The sequence below is a fragment of the Ambystoma mexicanum genome, chromosome 2p (assembly GCF_040938575.1).
Source record: "Ambystoma mexicanum isolate Mex_15411 chromosome 2p, UKY_AmexF1_1, whole genome shotgun sequence".
NCBI classification, from domain to species: Eukaryota; Metazoa; Chordata; class Amphibia; order Caudata; family Ambystomatidae; genus Ambystoma; species Ambystoma mexicanum.
The window spans coordinates 77,523,105-77,535,758 of record NC_090923.1 but is presented as its reverse complement, the minus strand read 5'-3'; the positions used below and the strand labels follow the sequence as shown (position 1 = coordinate 77,535,758).

At 50.1% G+C, this 12,654-nt stretch overlaps 1 protein-coding gene across 3 annotated transcripts in view; it reads right to left on the bottom strand.

Moving 5' to 3' along the window:
• The window catches only part of USP19 (ubiquitin specific peptidase 19), a 1,845,650-nt gene that overhangs the window by 591,409 nt on the left and 1,241,587 nt on the right, over positions 1-12,654 (bottom strand). The window lies entirely within an intron of this gene.

The following is a 12,654-nucleotide window of genomic DNA, read 5'->3' as shown; positions in this document are numbered from 1 at the left end:
GGTGTCAAAACGAAAACAAAGTGTCAGGGAGATGGTGTCTAAAAGAGTCTAATTTTAATGTCTCTAAGCGCCCGGGAGCAATGAAGGGGGGGGCGGGTAGAGGCCATTTCCGCACCCCCTCCCCACCAACAAAAACCAAACCCCGCCCCCCCGCCCGACAGTAGGTCAACCGAAGAGAATTGCACTCTTGGTCCAGTTGCAGCCAGTCAAAGAAATGTTCAGTCTCACCATACAGAAACAAACCAACCAAATCAGGAAACGAGATGGGTGAAAAGCGAAGTGTTCTTAAAGGTCATCCAAGTCCTAACAAAAGATAAAGATTTAAATAAAAAGGTTTACTCCACAAGGAAAAAGTCATTGGTCCTACAAGTTTGACCGGTGGGGATTTTCTTGTCCACCTACCTGTGGCTTCAGGCATAGACTTTCTCCAGCCAGAGACCCAAGTCTCTTAGGAAGTCAGATGTTTGGGGTGATCCTGCTTGCTGCCTCCAAGGGAGCTTGTACAGAAACTCTTCTTGTAGGCCAACAATGTTTTCCTGATAGGTTGGTCCCAAGGGTGTCGCTTTCAGGGGGAACTAGTATGCCCGGGCAGGTTTTGGTGGCTAAGTGTGGCTCTGTTCTCCCCCTGCTGCAAGGGTCTCTTCAGGCCCCTTTCTGCCCAGACTACTGCTGGGATGTCCTTCATGTCCCCTGGCACAGCCATGTCTCGCCCATAAAGCTTCCCCTGGACTAACCTGGTTCTGTATCCCCCCTCTCCAGATGTTCTTCAGTCTTTTTTCTCTCTTGGAGTATCTCTTGCATCCTCCTTCAACTGATACATCCACCTCTGACGGTATATGTCCATTGTTGTAATCCTCAATTTTTCTTCCAAGCCTTCTCTTTTCTCCTCTTGCCATCAAACTTGTCCTCCAAGGTCTGTAATCTCCTCTTCCCCCCAGATGGTACCTCTCACTTGCCTCTACAAGAGGATACCAGTTTGACTCTACGCTGAAATAATTCCTTTCTAAAAAAAGTATTTCCCTCCTGCTGTGCACAACTATCCCTCATCCCTCATCCCTAAAGCGATATCTCTCTCATCTATACATAATGCTTTTGACTGCTTTCCATGCACCGTTATTTCCTTCTACCACATTTCCACAGTTGCACTCTCCTGACACAGGGTCTCCAGGACAGGGTAAGGGGTTATCAAGGGTCTTCTGCCAGCTCTGCCAAGCCTCGACAAAGACAGACTGGCTTGGCTGCTGTTAGGCAGAATTGCATGCAGTACCCTTTGGGACCACCACATACAATTAGGACTACAGGTGTAAGCAAAACCAACCTTTGGTATAAGTCGGTACCACACTTTTTTGGTAGCGAGCTGAGCAGCCAGGCTTAGCTCAAGAGTGAATGTGAGCAGTACAAGAGGTTACACAGATGTCTTTCAATCACAGTGGTTCAGGTAGACACTTATACTCAAGGTTTCTTGGTAAAACGCTTATTAATTTATTACACAATCATTTAGAAAACATTTCACTAGAAGGAGGCAACTTATTATATATCAATACACTTCAATACAAAACTCTACGATTTTGAGACGGTTTGAGCACCCCTGAAATAGGAGCAAAATAGTAATTCAGTTGCTTAGAAGTGAGCAAAAGGGTCAAGGTAAGTAGAATAGATCACATATACTTGTTAGACAGTGCAAATAGTTCCAGTTCACCAGAAGAGTTCAATTCAAGTCAATAGGCCTAGGCCAAAGTCAATGGGCTAGCGTTCTGGGTAGGAAAGAGCAGTTCTGGTATCAAACTGTAAAGTATTTTCAAAAATTCCTAGAAGTAGGTTAGGCGAAAAAGAATCATATGTTGGATCACAAGCTGATTAGGCCTGCAAGTTGGGAAAGTTGCACAAACTTTCACTGCTAGAGTGGCGTTCTCTCAAGCGGGTTGGCACAGTACCTTAATATGAATGAACAAATGCAGCTGAAGTCGTTGGTTCCTGGCACTTCCTGCAGATCTCATTGTTCCTGCACCTCCGTCGTGGGGACAAGAGGGAGGACGTCGGGAGACCCCTGTACTGCACGGGATCCTCGAAAAAGTAAACAAGATGGAGTCACTTCAGTTCCAGTAGAACGACTTCGCTGCAGCTTTGGAGGTCTGCAACCTCTCAAGGCTCTCGTCAGCCTTGCTGCCCAAAAGATGAACACCATCAAAGGGCATGTTGAGAAGCCGGGACTGCAAATCAGGAGCAAACCCTGACTTCCGCAACCACGCAAACCTGCGCATCACGGTGCTCACCGCCATGGATCGGCTGACACAGTCTGCCATGTCCAGACCCGACTGAACGGATTCACACATGGCATCCTTGCCATCCTGAACGAGGGCAAGAAAACCATCCCGTTCCTCCCATTCGGGAATATGTTCAGCCGCCAAAGACAATTCCACAGAATGTGAGTGAATCTTGCCAAGGCACAAACGGAGTTGGCTGCCTTTAAAGCCATTCCCCCAGATGAAAACACTTTCTTCACCCAACCGTCAAAGCGATTGTTGTCCCTATCCGGAGGCATGGTAGGGTACGCAGCCTGCTTTGCTGGGACCGTAGCCGCCTGCACCAGCAAACTCTCCAGAGTGGGGTGCGTAGACAAGTAGCAGGGGTCGCCACTGGCCGGATGGTATTTTTTCGGTAGCGACTTATTCACTGCCGGGACTCTCTCCGGAGCAGTCCAAGCCGCCGCCACCCTTCTTTGTAAGGCCATATGAAATGGCAGCTCCGGGTCAGTGGGTCGACCTTGGTCCAATATATCTGTCTGGTCATCCTGCAGAAAATCCACAGGTTGAGCAGACCGCCCCAAGTACTCAGTCACCCTCGACATGAGACGCCTGTACGAGGACTCTGCATGTGTACCAGACTCAGGCCTGCCAAACTCAACCTCCGGGGAGGTATCCAGACCACTAGCGTCATGTAAGGACTGACGCAGGTCTTAAATCTGGCTGTGACCAGTCAACAGGTCATCAGGAACCTCAGGAGGTACAAACCCCTCCTCATCTGACCCTTGTTCCACCTCTGAAATGTAATCCAAAAGCTGGAATAAATCCCTGGACGAGGGTACAGAAAAAGGCTCAAACACAGGCCTCACTGATTTACTGAGGGCCTTCCTCGGTGGTTCCACCATCATCCGGGGTGGGTACCTCTGGCAAATTCTCCACAAAAGGCATCAAGGGCGCAGCTGAAATAGGCGTCAACGTCGAGCGAGGCGCCTATGACTACGACAACGGCTTCCAGGCCGGAGCCCCGAGCTTGTCCTTCGACGGCCTCGGTGCCGATGGCGTCGACGACTTCCTCGGAGCCGGAGCCTCGAGAGAGTCCCTCGACTGACACGGCACCGATGCCTTCTTATAAGGCCTCACAGGCTCAGATGGTCTCGAGGGCGTTGAGGACCGGGAGCTGGACCTGGCACGGCTATGGCGATCAACCTAGTCCGATCGAGACCTCTACGGCTCCCGATGATCGCACCAACCGCCCGAGCCCGAAGGCATGTGAGCGGTGGCCCTAGCTCGTTCCTTGCCGGCTTCTCTCGAAGGCGCGGACGGAAGGCTGCCCTGAGATTCGAAAATCACCATCATCTCCTTGCGGAATGCGCCCCATTCCGCCGGAGATTAATGCTTGTTGGGACAAGCTACCCGCCGTCTGGCGGAATCCTCTGATGAGGACGGGGAAGGCGACTGGTGACTGCTCTTTCGAGAGTGCCTATAAGAGGCAATGGAATGGCGGGACCAACTACGAGAACGAGACCCCCTGGACTCACGCCGACGCAGAGAGTCACACAACCAATCGTCGGTTGAAAGCACAGCAGATTTCGACTTACACGGTTTGGAAACCCTACCTACAGACAACTTCTTCCGCTCCCACAAGGCCTTCGCCGTCAAGGACTGGCATTCATCACAGTCGTCGGTGGCGTGGCTCTCACCAAGGCACCAGAGGCAGACGTCAAGCGGGTCCGTCGGGGACATTTTGGAACCGCAGTCTCGACACTTCTCGAAACCCGACCTCGGGGTAGAAGAAGACGAAGACATATTCGCAATATATCCAAGTTAGAAGAAGCGATTGAACTGGAGAAGAACCAAGGCATGCCGAGATTCCGAAGCGAACAAGTTCGCAGAAAAAACGGAACCGAGGCTACGGGCGTCGTGCGTCCTACATATAACATCCGGTGACATTGGCTCTTGACGGAGGCCCTCGAGGGACAGCGTATCAACATCATCGACGTATGACACCGACAGCGAAAAAATTTCCGAATCAGCACAGCTGTGGACATTACTGTCAGAGATGTGGAATAGGTCGGACACAATCCCCTCGAAGCCCATATAGTTAGTGAAGTGATTGGATATGATGTTCGGGCGTGGTGGTTATTTATGAACCATGAAGTAGTACATGGATGTGTTTGTGATTTGTATGATCCGGCAAATTGGAAATTTGGAAATGCGCCTAATGCTAGCCTTGGTGAATGCATTCCGTTAGTAAGATCGCGACGCCATGGGGGTTTCTGATCAATTCCCTGTGTGGTCTTTCTGAGCTGGTCTGTGCAGTTAAAGTGTTCTTTGTTGAGTTTGTATCTTCTCCCTTTTCTCACTTTTAAATGTTTCTTTGGGGGTAGTGCAAATGACATGTTTCTGGTAGTGTGAATGAGTGGTGGTTCTGTGTGAGGACAAGTGATGTGTGTTTTAGATTGTATTTGAGTGTTAGTGAAGTTGCTCGGTTGATTGCGTGTGTGTATGCATGTGTGCTGTGGGCGTGGCTGTCACGACCCGTGACCCAGAACCCCATGGTCACATGCCAGGTAGGGTTAGGACTCAGGGTTCATTTGGGGCTCCAAGGGCCTTTCATTATCACCAGGGACTCTCCTGGAGTCAGTTGGAATGGGACCTGCAGCCAACATGGAAACACCCACACAGTCTAGTCCCTAAGAACCAGACTGTGCGGTGCAGAGTTTTAGGGTGTGGTAGCCCGGGCTACTTTACCTGGACTACTTTACAGGAGTAGGCTATATAAACCACACCCAAGCTAAAGAACGTGCTTCGCTTTATTCTGCAGCCAGCAGTGTGACGCTCATCGTGTTCAGAGACCAGCACTCTGCGTTCCTGGAATCGCAGACCTGCAGAGGAGACAAAAGAACAGCATTAGCAGTCCCAGCTTACCTGCAGATTTCCATCCTTCGACCCCGGCTGCTCATGGTCTTCCCGTTGGCAGCATCTTCAGGACATCACGCACGCACCGGAACAAAGCACCTGGAGGGGAGAGAGAAAAAGGGACAACGTTAAACAGGTTACTCACAGCAATCACAGCAGTAACCATAACCACCTCACCTGGCTGGGCACATCTTGGCCGGTTCCGCTCCGGAAATCATTGCACGCCCAGAAAGACCATTGCGACCTGAAAAGGAATAAAGAATAAAGGTTAGCCCAAAAAGACATTAGCGCGCCGCACTTCGCGCTGAACCTACCTTTCTTCATACGCTCCGCATCCATAAATCCCGGCGGGAGCTTGACCCAAGCAGCGCACTCAGCGAACCACTGCACACCTAAGGGGGAAACAATCAGGGAAAGACATTAATAGCACGAAAGAAAAAGCAAAGGCCTTCAGAGACTGCTATAATCGAACTTACCTCCTTAAAGACACTTGAATGGGTTGGCACCAGTGAAGTTAACTCAGTCGCTTTAACCCGCAGAAAAATACGTGCCCCTGCGCAGAAAGCAGGAAGGAGAGCACGCCAGACATCATAACAAGATGAGGAGGGGCTATCAGGTCGAGTCCAAGAGGCTGGTGGGAGGAAACGAAATCTGTGCCTAAGTCCAGTCCTGCTGTGTTTTGAGGCCCATCTGCCATAGAAGACATCTTCCCAAATTGAGCACATCCGGGGGGAACCCGGCAACCAGGGCATACGGGCATCCCTGTGGATACCAGATGAGCGCAACAGTGGCAGGGCCAAGTCTCTGTGTGGTAGGCAGAGAGGAAGGTGTGTAAGATGAGAAGGTGGTGGAGTGTAGTGTAGTTCAGTTGAGGTTTGTCCTTGCAGGTGGCAGTTGGAAGACTCGGGAGTGAGAGTTCTGAGTTTTCAGGTTGTTGTGGAATGTTAGTTACGCCGAGATGGTTTTGGAAAGTGCTTGGTTTGTCTGGTGGTTGTTTGATGTGTGGATCTGAGAGCCTGGTTTGGTGTTGGTAGTGTGTCTCTTTGTGAAAGAGAGGGGATATGTAGTATCTGGTTTGTGTTAAGTGCACTGGTGCAGCCAGTGGAATGTGAAGATGTAGCCTGGAACCTCATGGGGCATGAAGGTTCAAGGACTGTCAGTGGGGACACAGGATGGGAGATCTGAATTACAGAGGCTGTGTTATACCTAGCTCCTACCTCCCTTCACCCAACTAGCCCTGTAAAATAAACCCTACTTTCCTTTTATATACATAAGTTTCCTGCGTCATCTCTGCATACCTGATGAAACCAGATTCTTCAATTTCACACTTCATGTTGGCACTGGAGGCAAACAAATCCTCTTGTAGGGTATGCCAAAGGTTGAATATCTCCAAAAGAACCATCTGACACACCTTCAACTTTGGAGCACTAAACCTACCAGCTCAAGGTATCCACCTGTGTTCAAAGAACAAGTGATTTCCTAAATAGGAAAACTACGTCCCCTGCACACTGTCAATGCGGCTTGAGTCTAAATGTAGTTTAGGAATACGAAGGATAAGTAACTATTCAGGACTCCCATTGGGGGTAACATCCAAACAGATTACAGCCTTCTATTTCATTATGTAGAACATTTCTTTTAGACATTTCTAACACATTGACTTCAAGGCAAACTACGCCACAAAATTATGCTCGACAACTTTGAGATACATTTTTAATAAACAGTTTTTTTTTTCCAACAGGGAAATTATTATCTTTTACTTATGCAGAATCATAAAGTAGAACACCCTTGAAGAAAACTTCTCTACCAAGAATTACTGACCGGCTAATTCTCCACTTGGACCAGCATTTTGTTTATCCTGAGTAAGTGTAACATTTTTTTTTTTTAAACTCTTTTTATTGTTTGACTTGACAACATACTTGGAAGGAGCGACCACACAGCGGCAACAGCAATAAAGGAAAGCATACATTTTAGCAATATACATCAAATTATCTGTGGAGAGTAGGGGGGGAAGAGGGAACAATCGAGGTATCAGCATTTGAACCACAAAAAGCATACAAATAGCATGGCAATCACATTATGATGAACATATAGGAGAGGAGTGAGCAGAGTCTGGTGAGGAGAACGAGGAGGCCATGTAGTCACGGAACCGTCGCCAGATGTCCCTTGGCCTTGCATGTGGATGTTGCACAGTGCTCCAGGTCTCCTCGGTGTCGTGTGCCCACGTGACCGATCTAAGCCATTGTGAGTGCACTGATGCCCTAGCCCGGAGCCAGCATAATAGTATGCAACGGGCTGCCAGAAGCATGCAGCACGCCAGTTCTTTGATCTACGGCCCAGCTAGGGAAAGTCATGAAAGAGACAGTGTAACGGGGTGGGGGCAATCGTGTGTTCCAGTATGTCTGATAACGTGGCGCAGATGGAGGACCAGAACTGGGTAAGGTGAGGGCAGTGCCAGATCATGTGAATGTAAAATGCTTGTTCTATGCCGCACCTGGTGCAGTTGGAGGGGGTGTCAGCGAACATACAGTGTAATCTTTTAGGTGTATGATATCTATGCAGGATCTTAAATTGTATGAGCTTGAATTTCGAGTTCTAAGACACATCTTGAGTGTGAGCGCACATTCGGGACCACCTTTTCGTCAGTGATCTCCACCTCCAGGTCCACCTCCCAACTGCGCTTCAACTTAGCAAAGGAAGGGGCTGCCCTAGCCTGCAAAAGGGAGTATAGTCTTGACACTTTACCTCTAAAGGATAAATAGGAGCAGAGTTCTGTAACTATGGGTTCGTCAGGTGGTAGTGTAGGGAAATCGGGGCATCTGGATTTGAGGTTCCTCCGAAGGAAGGAGTATTGTAGCCATGCAGCGGGCCGGCGCTTGAGGGACGGAGGGAGGTCCGACCACTCTAAGTTGCCCTGGTCGTATACGTCGCGAAGTGTTAGGAAGCCAGCGTCAGCCCAGCGGGTAACGATAGATTGCGGGACAGGTGGGACGTCAGGGAAGAAGTTCCACAGCGGTAGGTCTCCATGGAATGGGTGCGGTGTGTCAACCAAAGCCCAGAGTTTAGTAAGCGCCAAGGATGTGGTAGCCACGGGGTCTGAAGAGTCGGGGTTGGATGGTATAGGTTTGAGGATGAGGGAGCCAAGGACTCGATCGGAAACAGTGAGCCTCTCCAGTCGGACATGTTGGGGGGGGGGGAGGGAATCGGTGGTGTTGAACCAATTGGGATTGAGCCACCACCCAATACCTAGTGAGGTCTGGAGCACCGAATCCGCCCAATGCCTTAGGGGTAGTCAGCGTGGAGAGTTTAAGTCAGACTGCGCCTGAGTGCCAGAGGAAGCTGTTACATATGTGGCGTAGTGACTTGAAGAATGCGTCTCCTGGCCATATAGGTAGATTGGTGAAACGATACAGGAGTTGGGGTAATACTACCATTTTGTGTATTCCAATCCTACCTGCTAGTGAAATAGGGAGCCTAGTCCAACTGGATGTTTTAATGGTCAGGTTTGACAGATATTTCAAGTAATTGTCTTCGCGCAGCTTCGCGGTATGACGGGACACTTCGACCCCCAGGTAGGCGATACTCGATTGAGACCACGTGAAGCCCATTAAATCCGAGAGGGGTCGTGTAGAGTCTGTGAGTAGAAATAAAGAAGATTTGGAACAGTTTACCTTCAATCCCGATATGTCACCGAACCGGGCAACGTCTGCTTTGATAGGGGCAAGATTGGTCTCTGGTGAGCGAATGTATAGGAGAGCGTCGTCTGCATAGAGGGAGATGATGTCGGCTAGGGGGTGGAGCATCTGTCCTCAGTGCGGACTCTAGCTGAGGGAGCGGTGTAGAGTAACTTTACCCAGGTCAGGAAGTTGAGACCAAATTTACATTTCTCGAGAACTCGCCATAAATATTTCCACAACACTGAGTCGAAAGCCTTCTGCATGTCTAGGGTGGCTGCCACCGCCTGCGTGGTGGGATTGACCCTGCTGATCATGTTAAAGAGTCTTCTTAAATTTAGGGATGTGGACTACCGGGGACAAATCCTGCCTGGTCAGGGTGAATAATGTGTGGCATAATTGGGGCTAGACAGTTAGCTAGGAGTTTAGCGTATATTTTAATATCACTGTTAATCAGTGAGAGGGGCCGATATGAACCACATTGGGAGGGGGGCTTGCCCGGTTTGAGAAGGACTGTAATCAGTGCCTCCTGTAGGGAGATGAGGAAGTATACCTTTTTCACATGATTCCTCCCAGAGGGACAACATATGTGGGACCAGAAGTGACTTAAATTGCTTATAAAATTCCATGGGGAGCCCGTCGGGGTCAGGGGCTTTGCCAGATGCTAATGATTCAATGGCTTCGGTGAGCTCCTCGGGAGTGATGGGTCTCTCCAAGGAGATACCAGCCTCTTCGGACAGGACAGAGAGAGGGAGAGAATCCAAAAGGGAATCGATTTCTGACATGGGGGGACCATCAGCTTCAGAGTACAGGGAGGAGTAGGAGGACAGAAATTCTGCGTTAATGTCTTGTGGGGACATGGCCATGGATCCGTCCGGTCTCGTTATGGATGGGATATTAGGGGCACCGAATTCGTGACGAAGCAGCCTCGCTAGCACACGGCCAGGGCGTTCACCCTCGCCATATCTCCTTGCCAAGTGGGGGGAGTCCAGGAATTTGATCTCCCATTCCGCGAGTTCACGAAAGTTATCTAGTCCCGAGCCCAATGCCGAAAGCGTGGTTGGAGAGTGATTGAGAGCATATTGGGCCTCGAGATTAGCCAGGGATGATTCGCTATTGGAGATGTCTGCGCGGATCTCTTTAAGAATGCCACATCCCTTGGAAATGGCGATTCCCCTCGTATATAACTTAAATGATTCCCAGAGCGTAGCGTGTGTTGTCACCGACCCAGTACTGATCTCAAAGAACGCTTCAATGGATGATTCAAGCTCAGCAGCAAAGACCTGATCGAGAAGTGCATGGGAACTCATCCTCCAGTGTCGCGGTCTGTCGGTATCATGGCCCCAGTTCAACGAGATGACAACCGGAGAGTGGTCCAATAGTGTTCTGGGGAGGATAGCCTGGTGGGATAGGGACCTGACTAGCATGTCAGTTATAAGCCATCTGTCTATTCTAGAGTGTGAATTGTGGACTGAGGAGTAGAATGAATACATGCGGGATTCGGAGAACATTAACCGCCAGGGATCAACCAGTGACAGTCGAGGGAGTGTTGTGAGAATGGTATAGGCCGCCTTGGAGAGCTGGCGAGGTTGCGAGCCTGACCTGTCTAGGGTAACATCCAATATAGTGTTAAAGTCACCTCCCCATATAATCGGAATCAAGGGAAAGCTTTCAAAGACGGAGGCTAGGTGTAAATAGAAATCAGGGTCATCGACATTTGGGGCGTAAACGTTTAGGATGGCTACCTCCTGGTATTGGAGCGTGCCCACGATCAAGACATATCTACCAAGGGGGTCCACACGTGAGTGACTGCACACAAACTTCAAGCTTCTGTGTATTAGAGTGAGAGTGCCGCGGCTTTGGGTGGAGTAGTTAGTATAATATCTTTGAGAGCCCCATTGCTTAGCGAACCGTTCACATTGCTCGGAGCGAGCATGGGTTTCTTGGAGACAAAGAATTTTGACACCATGGCGCTCAACGTGTAGTTGTATCTGGCGTATCTTTTTGTGATTGCCCAAGCCACGGACATTCCAACTCATGAAAGTCAGGTCATCACTCGCCATTCGTGTAGGGATGTTAGTTCAGTCTCAGCAAATAGGTTGCCATATGAGGAAGTCCAACGATCCGGGAGTGAGCGGATCTCTGCCATTGTATGTAAGATGTAGTGCTGTGGAGCATATGGTGCCCCTAGTGGTCGACAAGTCATTTTTAACCATAACTACACCCCCCTACCCACCCTCCCACAACCCTCCCCAACCAGAGGGATGAGACCCAAACCAATCAACAACAAAAACAGAGTGCTAGGCATCTGCGCATGGGGGGCTGTACGTAGTCTAGCGATGGCGCACCAAACCGGGGAGAGCGTAAGGATAATAAGCAATGCAGCAGTAGTAAGTGGAATACAGAGTATTGGCGCAGGGGAGCAGCAGGGCCTCGACATGATAGAATGAAAACAGCCAGGGCCAAGAGTGCCAGCAGTGGGCCCCGGTGTGCCGCCACAAGGGTGAGCAGTGAGCCGAGAAAGGGTTCAGGTGGATGCATAATCCAAGCGACCAGGCCCGGAGTCTCGAAACTGGTAGTGGGATAGTCTCCAAGCCGGGATCTCGTCCGGGTGTCAAAGCTGCTCAGAAACAGTGAGGCCGTGCGAACAGCCAATGATAGCATTGCCAAGGAGCGACGGGGCAATAAGAGCAAAACTGGTGGTTGAGAGTTTTTATAGGAGGATGGGTACCACAATCAGCTTGGCCAGTTGTGGCAGCATAACTGATATAGGAGCGAGCAGGGGTCATCTTGAGTCTTAACCTATGCAGTGGAAGGGGGAGGGTCACCCGGGAAAGTGTTCATCGATGAATTTCGATGCCTCTTCAGGGATAGTGAAGAAAAAAGTTTGATTGAGTGTTCAATCCTCAACTTCGCAGGGAAGAGCATGGAGTACTTGACTCCTAAATCGCGGAGGTCTTGCGCTCCTGCTGCACAGTGACAGAAAAATCAGGGTAGAGATGAATTCTTGCCGACCCAAGGTGTAGTTCCCCCTTGGCTCTGGCCGTTCGAAGCAAGGCATCACGGTCGCGGAAATTAAGGATCCTGGCGATGATGGATCCGGAAGGCGCACCCGGCCTCGGCTTAGCAGTGAGAGAGTGATGTGCCCTTTCAACCGCGAAGTGTGAGGAGAGCTTCGGGGGTGTCTAGTATTGTTAAAAGGATACGTTCCACATAGTCCTCCATGGGCTCCTTGATGTTGTCCTCGGGGATGCCAACAATACGCAGGTTATTCCGTCTAGAGCGGGATTCGAGGTCGTCGTCCTTTTCTACCGCTGTGATTCGACAAGTGTGGAAACTGCGGTCCGCGGTCTTGCCGTGCCGACTCTGGTTTCAATCTCAGCGACCCGGCTGTCTGTTCTTTCCATATGGGCTTTTATAGAAGAGATCGTACCGTTCATATCGTCCAATTTAGAGTGCAGTGCGGTAAATCCTTCCCGCATGTATTCCAGCATCCTCTGCAAGTCATCGAAAGGCGAGGGTGTAGAGGCCGCCTCTTCTGGGGGGATCAGGCGTCGACTTGGACAGTGTCTTGGCAAACTTATTGAGCAAGTTTTGCTTTCTTTCCAGTGCCAGCACCCTTTGTCATGGTGACGGTGGAAGTAGGGCTATAGGGATTCCAAAGGGTGCTAACAAGAGAGCGCAACCCCAGCGAGGCGAATTCCAGCCAGCCAGAGGCATTGATACAACACACCGGACCGCTAAGGAGTGGGCGCTGTCACAGCTCTATGAGTCCGAGGTCTTGAGGGACACGCACCTAGAGGGATGAAACAGGTGGAGGT